This window comes from Corvus kubaryi, unplaced genomic scaffold (genome assembly GCF_017639235.1).
Source record: "Corvus kubaryi isolate FWS band 111438036 unplaced genomic scaffold, C.kubaryi_AGA036_p1.0 65015, whole genome shotgun sequence".
In the NCBI taxonomy this organism is placed as follows: Eukaryota; Metazoa; Chordata; class Aves; order Passeriformes; family Corvidae; genus Corvus; species Corvus kubaryi.
The window spans coordinates 67,624-86,780 of record NW_024581694.1 but is presented as its reverse complement, the minus strand read 5'-3'; the positions used below and the strand labels follow the sequence as shown (position 1 = coordinate 86,780).

At 43.0% G+C, this 19,157-nt stretch overlaps 1 long non-coding RNA gene across 7 annotated transcripts in view; it reads right to left on the bottom strand.

The window, feature by feature from the left end:
- Positions 1 to 202: 202 nt before the first annotated feature.
- The window catches only part of LOC121672860, a 71,836-nt gene continuing 52,881 nt past the window's right edge, over positions 203 to 19,157 (bottom strand). For 5 of the 7 annotated variants that reach the window (XR_006019019.1, XR_006019018.1, XR_006019015.1 and 2 more), the window contains 6 exons: positions 18,676 to 18,844; positions 18,448 to 18,551; positions 18,168 to 18,274; positions 11,372 to 11,533; positions 5,369 to 5,490; positions 203 to 5,205 (listed from right to left, as the gene is read on the bottom strand). This is a non-coding gene — a long non-coding RNA (uncharacterized LOC121672860). Of the gene's footprint in view, positions 5,206 to 5,368; positions 5,494 to 11,371; positions 11,534 to 14,161; positions 15,052 to 18,167; positions 18,275 to 18,447; positions 18,552 to 18,675; positions 18,845 to 19,157 lie in introns of those variants that run through there. The other 2 variants (XR_006019017.1, XR_006019021.1) reach the window with 2 other exon arrangements.

Here is a 19,157-nt window from a genome sequence, read left to right as displayed (position 1 = left end):
AATAAACACATAAATACCTGGAATAATAATGCAGGACGCTTGAGGCTGAAGGCATTGAACGAGAAGTAGCAAAGCAGAGGTACAAATATTTTATAGAATCCATCAGAAGAGTGTTTCCCACACCCACGACCCTTAATAAAAACTCTTAAGTCCCTTGTCCTTTTCCATATGTCCATATGTCAGACAAATATGTACACATTGCTCTTAAAATGTGATCTTTATTGTATCTCACATCAAAGCCTATCTGCATATGGACAGATTCTCATGCAATAAGCACAGGGGGAGGAACATGTCTTATAGAAGTCTGAGGTTAGAACACCTAAAAATACTGAATACTTTTGTATATGAAATTTTTGTAATAATTGCACTTAAAAATTAGATGTGCAAATGTACCCTCAAAGTCTAGCAGGACACCACCTTCCTAATCTAGATTTTTTCATTGGTTTACTGTTTTCAAAACAAAACCAAGGGCCTTTCAAATGACTGTCTCAAGTGCATAAGGTTTGTATTACTACGCTGTGCTACAAACTGAAGTACACTGAGAATTACCGTACAGCATTCAAATAAAAAAAATATTAAAAATACAAGAGCATTTCCTTTAAAAATCCTGTTTTCAAGCAGTGTAATATATTCCTTTCTGACCAAAATCTTGTCCCTTTTCTCAGAACAGCTGTGAATATACCCAGTGGACTCTGAATTCTCTGTGATCAGATAAATAGCTACAGTTAGAATCTCCTAGCAAAAACAAATCAGAAAGAACTTTAAAATGGCCAAGGGAAAGCATCATTTGCCTCTGCAAGGATCCTGTGCATCACTGACAAAAGCAAATTAATTTTTAAATAGAAGCTAAAAATCATTACCCAAGCCTTGAATTATGGAAAGCGAGCAGCTGTGCTGTAACCCAGCACCCCTGTACCCAGGAGCCCTGGAGGGACACGTGGGGGAATGCACGCTCTTGAAGCTACTGCAGTAGAAAAGGGATTAATTTAGCTGCCTCCTCACTTCAACCTGTTGGAGATAGTGTCAGGAAATCCCACAGAGGCACCTGGTGTATCTGTATGGGTGATTTTGAAGTCATCTCCGCTGTTCCACATTTCTGCTAAGGCAAGCCTGTGAGTGCACAGGTGCTCCATGGAGACGTGGACTGATTCATGTCCTCTCAGTTAAGGGGCCACAGTGCAGGAGAGGCTGATTGCCATCAGTTTAGAGGGAACAGGAACCTCAGCCTTCTCCAGCTTTGTAAGGACAAGTGAAGGCCATATGCAGCTCCCTAGAGCCATCCAAAGAGAGCAGGAGCTGAAAGGTAACTTCCCCATCCATGTGGAGCTGGGAACTTCCCTCAGCCAAATGTCCAGGCTCCCTGTGCTGCAGGGATTTGTGCAGCCTTCTCTATCTCTGAAACACGAGCAAGTTATTGTTGGCATACAAAGCAGCTGGCAAGGTGTCATCCCATGATTCACCAAATCAAGAAGAAGGATAGAATAATGAATCATTGTGCAAAAAGGTTGTGCAACAGGGACTGAAACAGGCCATATAAAAGCACTGTTGCATTGGAATGGAAATGGCTTTTTCATGGAAGATACTCATCTGCCAAAAAAAACTTATAACTAATGGTTTATGAGCAAAAGATCCAGAGGCAGATAGAGGCACCAGGGCCTACTGTGACACAGACTCATGAGGAGATACTTTGATTTGCCAGGATAATTTGCTTACAGTTGTAACATCTGGTACAGAAGGTTTTGAAAGAGGTTCATGAATTGGAGAGAGGAGAAAAGAGTCCTGCCTCTGATTTAAACTGCACTGTGAATTGGAGATAATCCACTGGAGTCAGTGGAGATAACCTGGCACAAAACCATCCTCAATGCAAGCAGAACCAGAGCCAGAGAGCATCAATGTGCAGAGTTTTATTGTCTTTCTTTATCCAGCCCATGGGAAAGTTGGTGATACATCAGGTTGCCTCTGCTGTTTCCATGAACAAATGTCTTTTCACCCCTATGGCACTGTTCAGCAGCCCCCATTCCCATTAATTGCCCCCTGAGTGTTCTGATAGGGTCAGACACTGGCATAGTTGAGGATGCCAACACTGCACCCCATGCCTTTTGTCTGGTACTGCCTCTCCATCTCCCTTTGGGAATGGTCCCCAGCTTGCTAACTGGTTATGTTGAGCTGGTCTCCAGCAGAACAATAACCTCACACCTTTCTTCCCAGCCTTTCCTCCCTGTTGGCAAAAATCAAGTGTCATTCCTAGATGAAAGGCTCCAAAAGACTCTTCTCTTTTAAGATTTAAAAAAACCACCCAGCCTTTAAAAACCCAACTCAGTGGGGTCTTTTTTGTTGAAAGAGGTGACATCCTCAGAAAAGAAAGCTCTTATCTCAGGATTTTTTTAGCTTACCTTAGATTCACAGACTACTACTAAGAAATCTGGCAAACATGTCCAAGAAAAGCAAATTCACATATCCCATGTGGTTGTTCATTTGAGTGGCACTTCTAAAGGGAGGCAGCACTGCCTGTGAGTAAAAATTTGGAAAAATTGAAAGGGCTTTCCCTGTAGCTAGTGATTGTGAACTGATGCCATACAGCCACCAGCAGAATGCTCTGTCCTGGTCTTGATGACCAGCCCTTCCCACACACTGGCAGCTGTGCCAGATCCAGACTGGGACCAGCAAATCTTTTTGCTGAACAGCTGCTGGGCTGTCTCACGCTGACCCTGGCCACATTACCCATGATCAGCCAAAGAGAAAAAGCCACATTAACATTCAAATCATTAACAGCATCCCTCTGTATCCTTCAGGCTCCCAGTCCCCATCCTCTCCTTCTTCCAATTTAGATAATTGGTTTCAGTGCCCTGTTTAACTGCTGTTTTCCCTACCTGGGCTCCCTCTTTGCTGTTGTTTCCTTCCTGCTTCTTTGTCCAAAGACCTGTTTTGTCACCACTTTTCATACTCTTATTTTCCTTTTATATCTCCTGACTGCCTCAGATGTTATTAATTCTGTTAATAAAGATGGGAGACACAGGCAGCGAGGGAGATAATAATAGAAATAATATAAATAGATCAAACTTTCACCCTACACACTTCAAATTATGGGAACCTAAAAGCATGGCAGTAGTTAAGGGCCTCAGCCACTTGTATTGGCAAACCCGTCTTTCATAAGCATGCAATTTAGATTTAATAATATGCTTAATGAATGGTAATTAAAAACAAATTGCAATTAAAACACTATTTAATGAGGTTTAACAGTGATGTGATAGATATGTATCTATCACCAAGTTCAACTTCAATAAATATTTTCTTAATAACAAACTGGCATTTAATTAGTATGGGAAAAATGTTGCTGTTAAATCTAAATTAAATTAAAATATACTTAGGGCACTTACCCACTTAATAGTATGTGTTAATGAAAAATATTTAAAAGGCTTTTTCTTTCTTTTTTCTTTTTAAGGGTAATGGTTACAAGAATTAAATCAAAGGAATTTAACTGATTGCAGCATGTGAAGGCATGATCCAGCCCTACACACAAACACTTTGTTGATTTAAGAGTTTCCTAATGCACAGGAACTATACTAGGACACAGGGAAACGAACAAACACCCTGGCTACAATTTGAGTCTCAGACTACGATTTAACAAATGTGACATTTTACAAAGTCACACTCAAAATTCCCACTGCACCTTCCCACTAACCTTGCCATGCCATTTTATGATCACATTATCATAAATATCTGAGCACCTGCCAAAAATTTTTAAATAGAAATAAAGTGTGTTTTCTTTCTTGCTGCAGATAAAAAGTTTAAATATTTCATAGATCGTTATTTGTTTAGTGGGAGAGGGCAGGAGAAGAAGTTTAGTACTTTGAGCTTAGCATATGTCAACTATTTTGTTTAAAACTGAGGTTTGTGAAATCTTTATTTCTCATAAAAAGTATTTAAGTAGCTTAAACCCTGATCCTATCTGTCTCCTGTGCTCCCAAGACTCCTTATAGTGGCTGATACTTTAATTGCTCCGGCACTCATTATGACTTGGACTAAATTCAAATAGAACATTTTATAGGGAAAAAGAGCTTTTAGGAGAACACAACATTTTTTTGAAGAAACATGGATCCTTAATACATTCAGTATTTTTGATCAACTGATTGGAACCAGGAACAACTGTGGAAACACAAAATAAAATCTGAAGTAGTATTTTATGATTCTTTTTTTAAGCTATTCTTTACTGAGCATTTCAGAACAGAAACTGGGGAAGACCCCAAACCAAAATGTTTTCCCCACAGATACAACCAGGACTCCTTCTGTGTCTTCACAGAACTACCACAAGGGGTCTGGCTCACGAGAAGGACACAACAGTAGAGCAGAGTTAAAATATCAATATAAACGGTTCCCTAAGGCAAAAAAAATGACTTTCAATCTTCCACTTTGCAGATATTTTATACATAATGACGCTGCTTTGTAGCAACAGATGGTGCATATTACAGGTGTATTTCCTATTACCACTGACACCGGTCAATGCACCTATTTGCAGACAGAAGCAGGCACAATATTAAAAATAATTTAAATAAAAGAAGGAAAATGCATTGGGACAATATTTGCCGTGAGTTCACGATAACTTCCTGTTCTTCTTTTCAAGTGGAAAAAGCTTACAGGAACTAGTTATTAGAGATACAATTTTAGCCCTTAGCTCCGTTCCTCTTGAAGACGACATCAAGAACAGGAGATGATAATCATAAACCTGGTCTCTCTGGACAGCTTCCCACTTAATCCCACCAGCAGCTGCTTGGCTCAAGCCTCTTCTTTTTCCTTACATATCACAAACAGACTAGAATGAGGAGCACCAGTATTAAATTTCAATTATTTTCTGTTGGACTGAGAGCATCAATCTTGGTTTCAAGTGATTGGTCCAATGCTGCACAGTATTATTTTAAAAAGTGAAAGAACCAGCCAAAGAAAATAAGGAACAGATAAGCAATGTGAGAACGAGTTACTAAATATAGAATATCATAGTATGCCACACATAAACAGAGAGAAATAATGTACATACCCAGCCAACCCATGATTGGTCCTGAAAGCTTGGAAATATTAGTGCAGAATGTGAAGGATGTTTTCCTGGCATGTTCCAGCTTCAGATATGATGCAGATACCACTTAGCATTAAACAGTGCTCCTATGATTCCAGTTTTCAAGCATCTGACAATTCCCTGCTAAATGTGACATCCTGGATGAAACAAATGACTTGATTAAGGACTTATTAACATTGAAACAGAACTGACTTCATGAATGATGACAGGTCCTACAGTTCGTGTCACACTGCATCAGAGCTGAAGGCAAAGATACTGTCCTTCCTTCACAAAAATGCAACTATTTAGTTAGGGAAATACCTATTTCACAGCAGTAGGCACAGAGGGAGCCTGGTTCCAGCAGGCAGGACAAATTCACATCCAGATTCCAGTCCAGTGTCTCCTAGCACACAGTGGTGGCTGTTGCACACCTTACCGCAGTCCTACTTGGATGGAACAAAAAACATTTAAATTGAATAAAAATCTGGGCACCCTACAAAATTAATAGTTCACAGAATCACAGAATTGTTAGGGTTGGAAGGGTCCTCTGGAGATCAGCCAGCCCAACCCCTGTGCCAAGGCAGGCTCACCTGGAGCAGGTTACTCAGGAATGTGTGTCCAGGTGGGTTAAACTGTTGTGCTTGGAAGAAGAAAATCTTCCTCCACTTTCTCCTTTCTCAGAAGGCAGAAATCCCCAATAGGGACACTGAAGAAATGATTTATGATATGGACTATTCTATAATAGTGGGAATTCCTCTAATACACCAAGTTTTGATGGCCAAGTGTCCTGCTACAATAGAACCCACAGCTCAGTGTCACCTGTCCCCAGACATTCCACGACAGGTCCCAGTCAGACAAACTGAGGGATTGGCCTCTGAAAAGTCTGAGGGAAATCCATGAGGTTTTGGCTATGTTGCAGCAACTATGACAGCTCAGATGACACTGGAAGTCAATCAGATTTGTCTTCCTAATCACTTGATGGCTTTCAAACATTCCACTTGAGACACAAGGAAAGGAAAAGGAGATGGGAAGCCCAGACTCAGAAGCTCTGAGCACTAATTTGTTTAGGGTTGGCAGGGCTGTGACAAATGTGCCGATCACTGCCAGCCAGGAGAGCTGCTGCTCGTCCCAAGGGGAGAGCCAGCTACCATTGCTGATGCCACCAGATACCTAGTCAGGAACTACCTCTCCTCCCTCAAGTATTTCCCACCAAAAATGGCAGCAAGATGCTGATAAAGATGGTGATTTAACACCCTCAGCTTGTGGCCAGCAGTCTGGCATCTCTGGTGATGCTCAGCTCAGGCTGAGACAAACAGGAGGCCCATGCCAAGATGCTTTGCAGTCAGTGGCCTGGTGCCAGAGTGTCATTTTTCACAGAAGGGACACAATACCAGGCAATCTGGCTGAGAATGAATAAAAATGTCATCTGTGCTCACTCCATTTCAAGGGCTCATGCAGTATTGTTCTCCTCATGTGCAATAAAATTCCAATTGATCCAGGAGACAGATCAAAAGATGCTTCTCGAGGACCTATTGGTCAGTCTTCCAACCTTGACAAGGAACTCACATCAAACCATTACATTTTATAGCAGTGATTAAAAAGGGTTCATTTTTTTTTCATGAGCTGGGGCTGGTTTATTTTTTGCCTACTGGAAATTTGTCTCTTCTTTCACCCAGCAAAAAAGCACAAGACTGAGACAATGAGACTGCATGGAAAAGAAATACGCTTAGCAGAAATAGCAAACCACCAGATTTGCACATTGCTGGAGATACAAAAGGAAAGATGATTGAGAAAAGGCTGCAAAGCCAAAAAAGCACTGACAAGATTTATCTGCCATCTGCGAGAAGGAAAGGAGCAAACAGAAATAAACACACACGTGAGAAGGCAAAAGGAATGAACAGGGGTTTATTATTGTGGGGGACGTTTCAGTGACTGAACTTGAAAGACTTTGCTGAAACAGAAACATGGTTTTCGAAAGAGTTTGTGTTAACTTCTGTCCTCAGTGGCTGTGTAAGGAGAGTGAAACAGCCTCAACTCGGGCCCTACCCCAGGAAAAGCAAGCAAGAGCTACCCAAGGAGCACAAAGCTCATGGCTAGTTTTGATGTGCTTCCCTAGAGAGAGGTCTCCATATTTTTTTGGACCTTTGCACATCATCTGCACACGCTGGAAGGATAAAGTTGGGATAGTCAATTGTGAAAGATAAAGAAGATCCTTTATTTTTTATCTGGTTAGACTGAATTCACCAGTTCTTGAGAGTTGTTCAGCCTCCTCGTCTCCTAAGGACAGCCATGGATATCGGAGGTATTGAGTAACACACAGAAAATCCCTGACAAATGGGCTGTGCCAGCTGGTGCTAATGGGAAACAGTAGCAGGGAGCTGGGAAAAGGGTAAAGCTCCCTTTGCCATCTCAGTGCATTCCTGCCAACAGCTCCTGATACGATCTGATTCTAAACACACCCCTCAAGACTAGATTTTCATGCTTGGAGAGAGATGAGGAACAGCTGACAAGTCTCTGTGAGCCATCATAATGAAGAAACTGTAAAGTAACAGATACAGCAAAACAGAACCTGGCAGCAGAGGAGAGCATGCACTCCTCACCCATTCCTGAGCAGGAAACAGAAGTGACGGATATTTAAAATATGGAACTTTTCTTGTTTTCCCATGAGAGGGTTCTCCATCCTCACTAGTGGTTGAACATGAGTAATAAAAATTTGTGTCTCAAAAAATAATAATTAAAAAAAAAATCACAAAAACCAGAGAATCCCAAAGAAGAGCTTTGTGTTTTCAAATCTGAACAATGACCCAAAGTATCTACGCTCCAGAAGCCAACCCTGAACATGACTTGATAACCCCTGACTTCAAAAAAATCATCAGTAGAGATTGTCCCACCTGCCACAGCCATTAGGATTCTCATCCTAGTCCATGTGGATGGAGCTGCAGGGAAGATAACCCAGCCGTAACTGTATTCAGTACCAGCTTGCTCTGTGACCTGAAGATTTACCTGGCTGCAGCTTGGGAGAGGGGCAGCACAACAGCAGAGCTGGATTCAGCTCCAAGGTGCTGCACTGCGCAAACTGTACATGTGATACATCACTTAAACAGGGGCTGCAGGAAAAAGTTACCATAAAGTTTCCATTCCAAAATACTAAAATCTTACATTTACTTATTAAATTTCAGTTGGGGCCCCGGGCAATTGAACAGAACACCAGTCTAGCTACTGCATTTTGCTTTACTTACTGCTACTGACATGCAGCCATAACTCACAGCGAGAAATCCCAAAGCCTAGGAGACTCTAATTTTGGCTAACCATCCCTTCCACCTCTGGCTGCTGGGGTAAAGCTGAAGGCACGTTTCAGGTTTGATTTTTACTTAGCATTGTTTTCCCTTTCTTTTCTTTTCAGAGCATTATGGGAGTGTGGAACAAAAGAAGAATGGCACATCCTCTGTTTAAGAGCCCCTGATTCAAAGCCCAGTTGGGACAATGACAGGATTCTCATGTATTTTGTAGGCGTTTAAGAATAACCCAAGGAGCCCAGTTGGAAAGCCACTACTCTCAGGGGCCTGCTGGGGATCTCTGCTCCCTCCTGCCCACTGCTGCTCTCAAATGGCTGCAAATACAGATGGGTGGAAGGACCAAGCCCAGAGAAATCCCCCAGCAGCCTAAAACTCAGACTGGCAGCACCTCTGAGTTGTGCAACACCAGGAGCTGGGTGCTGCTTTAGGGGGTCGGAGGTGATAAAACCTGTTGCAGTCATGGTTCCTACTCTTTCACAATCATTTTAATGGTAAAGACTTTGAAGCCCTGACCCTTTCTCATGTGGTGTATCTATAATGCTCAGCACAGCAAGGAAGGATGAATTTTCTGTGAAGTTCTGTAGAAATCTGATTCCATAAGCTAGACTTCAGGGGCTCAAGGAATTACACTAAGTGCTCAAAACCTGTCGAGTCTCAGAACATCTCGAAATTGGCTTGAAAATCCTGAAAAATTATTAAGATATACAGATTTTTTTATGTGCTTTTCAATTTTGGAGCCCAGAACATAATAACCACGTCATGTCTTAAGCTCTTCCACCACACCATGAAGACTAGAAATGTGTGGGTTTGCACCTCTCTAGAGAAGCAATGTGCTGGGGTATATTTTTAGTATAATAAAAGTGAGAGTTCAAAGAAATAGCACAATTAAAACTGCTCAGGCTTTAGGAAAACCCCCTGCATTTCTGAAAAGGTTCACAGTAAGATTCACAGTAATGCCACCAGGCTTGGCACCTCCATACTCCTCTTCCAAGGCCAAGTGTCCACTCACAGCTGTGAATCTCCTTCCCTCGGGTAGCACAAGAGAAAAGGGGGTTAAACAGGGGGAAGGAGAGACCAACAACCTTGTAAAATATGCAGTAAACAATCAGGGCAGTAAGACAACTCCGCTGTTGTTGCAACCCCCTGAATTATGCTGGATAATTAATATATTAGCAATTCTTCAGTATTTGCTAATCCCAAAGGTTTATTCCAGGGTCAAACCCAGGAACAGCCCGACTCAAACAAACAACAGGAGCGGCACATGCTGGAATTAAGCAGCAATAGAGCAAAGAGCTGCAACATGTGCTCAGCTCTGCTGCAGGGATGCATGCACGCTTAGAAAGTTAAGCTTGGGGTTAAATATTTTATTGGATTGAGACCAGATGAATTCTGTAGTTAGGTTATTGTTATCATTACTACAATCATCATTACTACTGAGCAGGGAACAGTCCATCTTAAAACTGCCTAATCTTTTTCAAAATAATCTTTTCAAGCAATTTATCCAGAATATAGACAGGTATTTACACTTCTCAAGCTAGTGATTCAAAAGGGCAGGATCAGTGACTATCCGATTTGTTATGACAAAGCTGAGCAGGTCTAATAACTCCTCTGGTTTTGATAATCTACAGCACCTTAAAAACTTGAAATGATGGAGCAGAACGTGCAACAAGTAAACACTGGCATGAATATTTGGATACGCAGAGCAGAAGAAGGAGGGGAGTTTAGACATTCCTATCTTGTTTGTTTTCAAACACAATGTTCCTGCTGTAAAGAGATGGTTAAGAGCAGATGTTAACATGCAAAACCCTTTTTCTTATTTAAAGTACTAATACTGAATAATATTACACCTGATGAGAGGATAGTGCTCCTCTAGAGAGATTTATCCCTTACTTTTTAAAAAGTAATGGGCATTTCAGTTGTTCAGGAACTGTGACTGTAACACATCTGTATTTTTATTTAATTACCCTTTTCCTAAATGAGGTTACAGCATGGTATGTGCTGTCTTTCAAACCAGATACCTGTAGTCAGAATTAGAAACTTCACAACTACCTCCCCTTAAGTTCCCAGGGGTTGGGGAGGTGGTGGGGAATTGTTCAGCTCAGACAGGGGGAAAGCTGGCAACCTCATCAGCAGCATTATCAAGGCCTCTGCAGATCTGAATAGCTTTCCTGTCTGCATATTTTTATATGTATGCATATGTATTTATTTATTCATTTTATTTTAAGGCTAGTTCCAACAGGAAGAAGGTAATAGAACAGTGAGAATTTCCTGTGACAGTATAACCAGAAGAAAAAAAAAAAAGCAAAGCCCATTAAATAAAATAAACCTAGACAAAGCCTTATGTGAAACTGAAAAAAGGCTGAGATGCCCCAAGTGCAACGTGGGTCAACTGTCCTTCCTACGGCTCAGTGCTGGAAAAATGCCCAGCTTTTGTAAAAGGTCCCAAAGCCACGGGAGAAGGCTCAAGATGTTCACTGGCCTTGGGCTACGCACTTGGCTGCTGCAGAGGCAGCGACCTTTGTTCCCGACACAGGGCTGGATTATTAATTTTTTTTTTTTGGTTTTCACCAGAGTTCTTCCTTCTCACAGGAAGAAGAACTGCTTGGCAGTTGGGATTTGCAGCCTGATATTTTGGCATCTGATTTTTTTCTTTTTTTTCCACAGGCAAAACTCTTATGCGGAAAATGGATTTAAGCCCATTGTTTGTTCTGGTTTCACGTGGCTGGCAGTTTCAGGAGATTCGGAGCGGGAATGCAGCTGCAGAGGGTGCTGCAAAGCCCCACCTGTGTGTATTTGTTCCTGTGCCACACAGCCCAGGGCACTGGGCACTCCACATAAAAGGTCAGGCTTCTCCAAGGAACATCCAACAAGAAAAATGGGTGGAATTGATGTTGACCAATGACATTCCCCTGTCTTGTCTCACAAACAAACCCCAACCCACTTTCTGAAAATCCCCAGCAATGATTTCTGAACAGAGTGGACAGAAGACCCAGAAGTGGAATTGCAGAATGCTGGTCCTACCACTTACCACCTTGCTTTTTAAGCCTTTCCCTCCATTTCAGTGGTTGATGGAGCAATGAAAAGGGCCAGTGGAAGAGGTGTGGAGTAGGGATGGGAATGCTCTCCACCACATTTTTTCCGAAGAGAGTAAAACCCACCAACTTCCTCCAGGACCAGTGCTTGCTCAGTGCTGCAGGGGCAACAACAAACACGGTGCTATTAATACTTGCTCTTTAAATTATTATTATTTCATATTACCGCAGCACCTGTGGATTCCCTTTGTGGGGCAGTAACCCACAGTGACAGACACCATGCAAAGCCAGCACAAACAGAGGGTTCTGAACCAGAGGGCCTTCACACCGAGCCAAAACCCAGCAACTGATGTTGCAGACCAGGGGAGTCCATGGAAACCAACTCTGCTCACACAGAGAGCTCAGCACACCAACAGCCCCACTGCTCTGAAGGGTTTACAGCAATCTAAGAAAAAGAGGTTTTGAAGAGAAACTGGGAAGAGCGTGGTGCAGCTGCCTGAACGGCACAGGGAAACGCGAGGGTGCTTTCTGATTTTAACAGCTGGGGAACACAGGGTGGCACAATGGGTTGATCAGAGGCCGAAACTGGCACCTTAACCACAAAACAAAAATAATGTATTGGGTAGAAAAAGGTCCCCTTTTGGGGGGGAAAAAACCAAATAGACTATGTTTGATATGACCAAGTGCAGACACTTGCAAGAGAGATGAAGCAAGAGGGGTAGGCAAGGCAAGTGATTATTTTGAAGCATAAAGAACATGCATGAACAGGGTGAGATTGGCATTTGCCAGGGCCAGAATTAGCAATGTTGTAACAGTGATTGGGGAGCACGGTAATGACAGCCTGGGCAAGCATGTGAGCCAGGAGAGGGGACAGAAATGGCAAAATATTAGAGAGACGACAAAGAAACAAGTGGCCAGAGTTCGATGCTGCCTGGAGGCATGAACCTAGAGACAGGAGTGAAAGATAACATCCATGGGTCTGAGTGACAGGCAGGATCATAATACTGTCCATGTTGCCTGAGAGATCTAGGTGGAAAAGTCTTGTCTGAGGCATGTAGAGTGTTAGCTGATAGCTGTTTTTCTTCAAGGGGACATTGTTGGGGGACAGGAACACCACAGAAGTGGGACTCTCATGGTGTAAGCAGGTGGTCTCTGTGGCACCAGCACAGGAGCAGAAACTGAATTCAGGTTTTCAGGGAAAATTACCAAGAGATATGGAGCATAAAATTAAGGGACAATGACCAAAAGTGAATCCCTTTAAGCCCCAAAGAAACATTAGGACCTGTTCTGAACTCTGCTCTCCTTACATAGTAATAAACTGCTCCCTCCTGGGAAAGCCCATATCTAGTGCTTGGAAAAGTACTTCCAGGAAAGCAGTTGTGTTCTCCCCAGCCTCTATGCCCTTCCTTTTCAGATGAAATTAAGCAATGGAAAACAGGACAACTTCTCCAGCAAACATGATTTTACAGCACAAGCCTCATCACTCATCCTTCTGCAGTTATTATAATAAGAGTATTTTTGTTGTTTTAAATGGGGAAAACAAACAAAGGAATCCATTCCGCAATACATGCCCCTCTCCCTCACCCACAGAAACACTCCTAAAACACAAGGTTTGGAGCTTGTGGCTTGAGAACTCCCTTTCATGTCAGTACCCACAGTGTAGCCTTGGCAGGGCAAAGTGCCTGAACCAGTGCCCACTCGGCTGTCACCCCAAATTTCCTCCTCCTGCCCTTTTCCTAAACATTGCCTCACCCTCAAAAAGTCCCCCACGGAGAAACAAGCCCAAATTCAACGTTGGCTTTACATAAATTAAAAAGAGTATTTGTCTGATCCCTCAGCCACCATCAATCAGCTCTTTCTGAGGCTGCAGGAGTCTCACTGATGTACAAGAAGCAATTCTGAAGTTGGTGCTGGAGGCGGATGTTGCAGGTGCCAAAACAGACATGGTGTGGTACCTGCAATTACCAGCTACCTGGTGCTCCAACTCTTGCAACGTTTTGGCAACAGACACCGTGTCCAGTTCCACTTCAAAGCTGCCTCTGTGCTTTCAGAATCACGGTTAAGTGCTCTCTTTAATTACTATGTGTTTGCAGTATGTTTTCATCATCATCATTAAAGGATTGAACACAACCTACTGAGATGCAGAAGTGTAAACATAAGCAATAATTATTCCAACCTCTTTGCTGGTTTCAGGTAATGATCACGTTATATATTTAAAGCTACTCCTTGGTTTATATGGTCTGTTTTAGGATCATGTTATCCTGGGTGTTTCTAGTTAAGGCCAACGAAAGGTTAAGGTCTGTAGGAGAGGGGGAAGCCTGTTTTAAAATTATTTTAAAGGCTTTTAGCTATTTAAAGTCAATGCCTGTGACCTGTTAAGAATCAGCAAAGATGAAGACATCTGCCTTATGCTATTCCAGAGTAAACAGCTCTGCTGCAGAACTAGAAGACAAAGTTGGAATTTGAGTTTAATTTATGGTAGACACGACACTGGAATTTCTCAGTGTGGAAACGGTGATGTTAGTTTTAATCAAACTAGCACGGGTTAGAAGCACTCCAACACAGCAGCCCAACGCTCACAGATGTGTTAATATTTGCCCTAGTTTTCAAAAAAACAAGTGGGAGAGGAAGGGAAGAGCTTGTCATTAAGGCATGGCTTTGAAAGGGCCTCTAAGGCCATCGGTCAGTCCCCCCTGACCAAGCCTCCCACACAATAACTGCATCCTTTGCTCTCCTCCTCAACCCCATCCCCCATAAGCAAAGTAGAGGAGGTACAGCTTTTCCCATTTAATTTTGTAGCTGCTGATCACTTTTTTGGCCACTCAGCTGACAAGGCCAGGCTGTGCAAAGACAAATAATCCATGCTCAGAGCTCACCTTCAGCTCACCTGCCTGCCATCACAGCCACGTGCAGTCACCCCAAACATCCGCGTTTCCTTCTTCTGGGACCACTGTCCCAAATTCTACCATTTCAAATCTGACTCATTTGTCCTTCAGCAGCCTCCCAAATCCTTAAAACAAGGCTTGAGGGATTAAACACATGAAAAGGCAGCCAAGTGCTTTCTGATGGACGATAAATATGCGTATACATCACTTAATGCACAGCAAGGATGAATTTGAGACAGATTAGCTGCTTTTCCTTTAAAAGTTACATAAAGGACCTCACATTTGCCATGGATGCAAGCAGGAATGTCTGACTGTGTGTCTAACCCTAAGCTACAATCTTTCCTGAGCAAAACTGCTTGAATTGTTTTCAACAGGAGGCATGTTTTGTTTGGGGTTTTGTTGTTTGACTACTATCTTGTTTGTGTTTTAAAAAATATTTTTCCTTGATTTCCAGTGAAATACCAGGCATGGAAAATAATTGTTGACGTGGTTTTAAAACCTTGTGACTTGTTTCTTGAATTTATTTTTCTTGGTAAAATATAAAGGAACTGTCTGGCCACTGGAAAGTTTGAAATAAATATAATATTTACAAAATACCTTCTGAAAAAATTTTGATGACGTTTCACCAGACCCATTCCAGTTTATCCTTGGCTCTTAAGTGGAATTCCTGGTTGACCTCATGACACAATTTTCTGTGCCACCATTCCCTATTTGTCGACATAATAGGAGTTCTAGTGTCCAAATAAGTGATTCTTCATCAGAAAACTGACAGTTCATCAGATTGAAGGTTTCTGCAGAAATATATCAGCTTTGAATAATTACAGCATTTGTGGGAAATATTTCTCCAGTTCAAGATGGAGATTCCAGTGAAAAAAACAAACAAAAACCACTCAATCAACTTTATCACAATAGTGATAATAAAAACCCCCAAAACAGGTTATTTCAGAGGATAGTAAGGCTTTCTTTTTCACGAGCTCTCTGGCAGAAATATGATGCCAAGATTTGACCAGGCTTGCAAAGGTGGATTTTCATTGAAAGCGCACCAACACCACCCACCAGCCGTGCCCAAAACATCCAATATGTAAATGAAAATCATTAGGCATGGACTGCAAGCAGGCTGACTCCCCCTTCCGTGGGTGCAGTCCAAGGCATGTCCCACACTGCTGCACAAAGCTGGCAGCGGCACAGAGAGCTCCATCCACCCCACTGCCCATCAGCCATCTGTGCCCACAGGTGGGGACGGGAAGAAAGGCAGGCTCCACCCTGTTCCCAAAGGATGGGTTCAACCTTTTCCCCCAAGTGAAAAGAGCTCAGCCAGGCTCACAGTCTTCAATTCATAAGTGTTCATCTATGAAATCGGATTCCCACCCCTCTCCACTAAGAATCTGCTATTTCAATGAAGCACAAGATGTCAGGATTTTTGCCAACATGAGCACAGCTGTCAAAATCTCATCCTTGGAAAGAATCCCAGATAGACACATGTTTTACCCCAGCCAAAATGGTCAAACTTTGCAGAGAAACATTCAGAGAGGAAAAAGGTTCCATATTGTCACTGCGATAGCTTGGGATTGCTCACAGCCAGACAACTGGGATGTTGTGTTTTAATAGCTGAACCATTAAAAGCAACAGGCATCTTGCTATTGACAGCAATAAGAACAGATTCAGTGCCTTTGGCACAGGATTATCAAAAGCAGCATTGCAGGAAAGGAAATAAGCTTGTTTGAATTTGGGAGACAACAAATAAAGGGGAAAATATGCTTGCAATTTTCTATTTCTCTAGCATGTTTTTCTAAATAACTTCAGTACTTTTGTCTGGTGTTTCCAAAAGAAGTCTGAGCACTGCTGGGTTTATGTTGTCCTTGGACTCATGGCCTTTCAAGCCCACCTGGAAATCCAAGCCTAAGAGACTTGGCTGGAACGTTTTCTGTCCAGCCTGAACAGAGCAAGATTCCCAACCCCCTGAGCAGGGGAACATCAACCTATTTCTTCTGATGTGAGATGTGAGGAGAACAAATGACTTTGCCCAGCTCACGGGTAGGGGCACTGGCCACGCTAGCAGGGGCCCAGCAATGCCCTGATTCTTCCTGCAGACGGGACCTGCACGTGTTGCTTTCCTTAGCATGGCCCAAGCTGTGTTCAAGCAGCCCACAGGCAAGAGGTGAATTCCTACAGCTGAAAGGGTGGGGAGGTGCCATCAGGAACAGCAACCATTATCCTCTTTACTGGAAAACGTGTATCTGAATGGCCAAATTTACTAGCTGTTCAAGAACTTTATGAGATTTATGAGGCTCAAGAAAAAATTTACTAGAAAGACATAAAACTTCAGTGTTTTGAAATGGAAATGTTTGAAAAGGACTTGGGATCAGCTGGTTTCAATTGCAGGCCTGTCAGAAACAGGGAGGGCTTCACTTCAGGGCTGAGGACCTCAAATCTCTCCCGACCTGACCCCTCCCAAGACAGCTGGAGATTAAAGCTGACTGGAGAGCCAATGCTCCATCATTGGAAGGAGCTGTGGTACCCCAGATAAAAGAAAGACACAGATAATAGAAATGATGAGGAGCACATGGCAGAGACACTCAAGTCTTCTTGTGCAAACCAGCCCAGTCCTGCAGGGTCAGTCCTGAGCTCAAGCTAATGGTACCTGGCGAGTCTAAACTGCTTCCTGATCCTGCTCCACCCCACCTCAGTGCTCCTCATCCTTGGAAAGCTAAACCTGAGCCATCTTTCTTCATTCACACACTGCTGGGAGCAGCACAGCCTGATCTCCTACCATGCAGAGCTCCAGGGACCATGGCCAGGGACACCAGCATGGCTTGGCACTTTATCCCCAGCGCTCTCGTTCCCAGGGAAACCCCTCCTGGTTCTGACAGAGCACCTTGTCCCATACAGCCTCTGCCTTCATGAGGCAATCCCAAACTCTAAACTCCCTTAAGGAACCTTATCTCCACACTGAATTTGACCCAGTGCAAAACAGAAACTGAATTCCCCTCCAAGCATAACAGACAGGACAACAAAACATTTGGAAAACGTTGGGTTTACCATATCAGAAGCCGAAACCACATTACACACATCGCTTAATGAAGGTAATAAGCTTTAACTTAACAGTCTCTGAACTGTGCTCATCATCCATTTAGAGCAATCCTCCCTCCAGTGCCCTGTAGGGCACACTGGGATCGGTTGGCCAACATTTCACACCTTTGCATTTGCCAGCATTTGTTTCTGGCTCCAAAACAAACACAAAACACGCTGAAGATTTCCAAAGGGTATCCAGGGGGGGCAGAGAGTCAGTGCAGATGCTGCTGATGAGCTTATTGCACCCCCCCCCCCCCCATCTTGTAGGATGCTTAATTACAACGGGCTTCTGTGGGATTCGCACCTAACAGCTCACAACTGTTCTGCTGAAAGGTGCATGGGGTTCCTTCTGCCTCTCTCCTCCCCCTGATTTACCAGAGAATATTTCCCTTCCTGCTTCCTCTTGCTTTATCTGACGTCCCACAGACCAGGCGTGCAGCTGCCTGGCTCCCCTGGCTGGCAGATACTCACTGGAAATGGCCAGGCAGTTCCCAGTTCATGATCCTCATCACTGGGACTGCCTCCAGTCCTGTGTAATTCAACATAGCAAATGCTATATTCTAATGCATAGTTCTTTTCTGCAAAACCCAGAGACCACAAGGACAGTACTGCTGTTGGTAAAGGATTTCCCCAGCAGATCAGCTCACCTGCCTGAGCTCCTGCCTCCCAACAGGCTCATGCTCAGCAGTGACACATCACAAAATGCACCCGTCTGTACTCAGTGTTGCTGTCAGACGAGGCAGAGTTTCACATAATTCTGCTCAGGCTCATTTCTGTCTCAAAAAGTGATTTTTGGCTCATTTTCTCTAGCTTGCAAATTACTTAGAGTGCTTACTTCTGTACTGGTGTTTAGAAAATCTTCTTGCTCCATTTCAGACATCCAACTTCACAGCTTGTCCTGATAGCATCTCCCAGGAGGAAAGTCTGCAAATTCACCTTGCTCTGTAAAAAAACAAATTTACCTTTTAGAATGAGCATCAGCTTTATCTTTGTATGATCTCTTACCAAACAAGCATGGTTATGAGCCTTTTCTAGCCCTGAAACCAATTTACTCAGGTAGTTTCACTGGGCAATTAGGTTTTGAAACACACAAACAAACTTCACAGTCTACTTACAGCAGTATTTAGGAGCATCTCACAGGCTGAGCCAATGCTTTTTTCATCAAGATTTCTATAGAACTGGGTAAACATATCTCCTCAAAAACATATTGCTTCAAAATCTGTAAGATTGGACAAGGAAATGCAGATTTGTGCCTAGCTCAGACTACAGTGAGTTATGTTTTCTACCATCAGCAGCATCAATGCAAGCTATTGTCGGGAAGGAAAGTCAACTCTGGTTCTTACCTCCAGCTCAATGCAGGACATGAAGCATTTGCTGTTCACTGTCCAGAGCTGTAGCTCAGTGCACATCAGGCTGTTGTTGGGGTCCTGCTGTAGTTTCTCCAAAAAGGTAAATGACTTAGGGGTGCTTGCCAAGGAATTCTCTCCCCCCAGGACTCCCATTCCCTTTTCCCTGTGATTTCAAAAGGCAAGTTTGCTGTTACTAACACAGTATTACAATGGCTAATGCATCTGCAATGCACTGAACTGTGAACTGCTTCTCATCACACAAATCCCAAAATCAATCAAGGTTCACTGCCTTATGTCCATAAGTGGCCATCCCATGGTCAGAGAAGGTTATTCCCAACTTTTTTTTCATTTTCTCAGTAATATGAAAACAGGTTTTAATTTTCTTTCCTCTCCACATTTCACTATATTCATATTTCTTAGATAAACTCTTTACATGAACATATTTCAGCCAGCAGGTTGCTTTCAAACTCTCCACA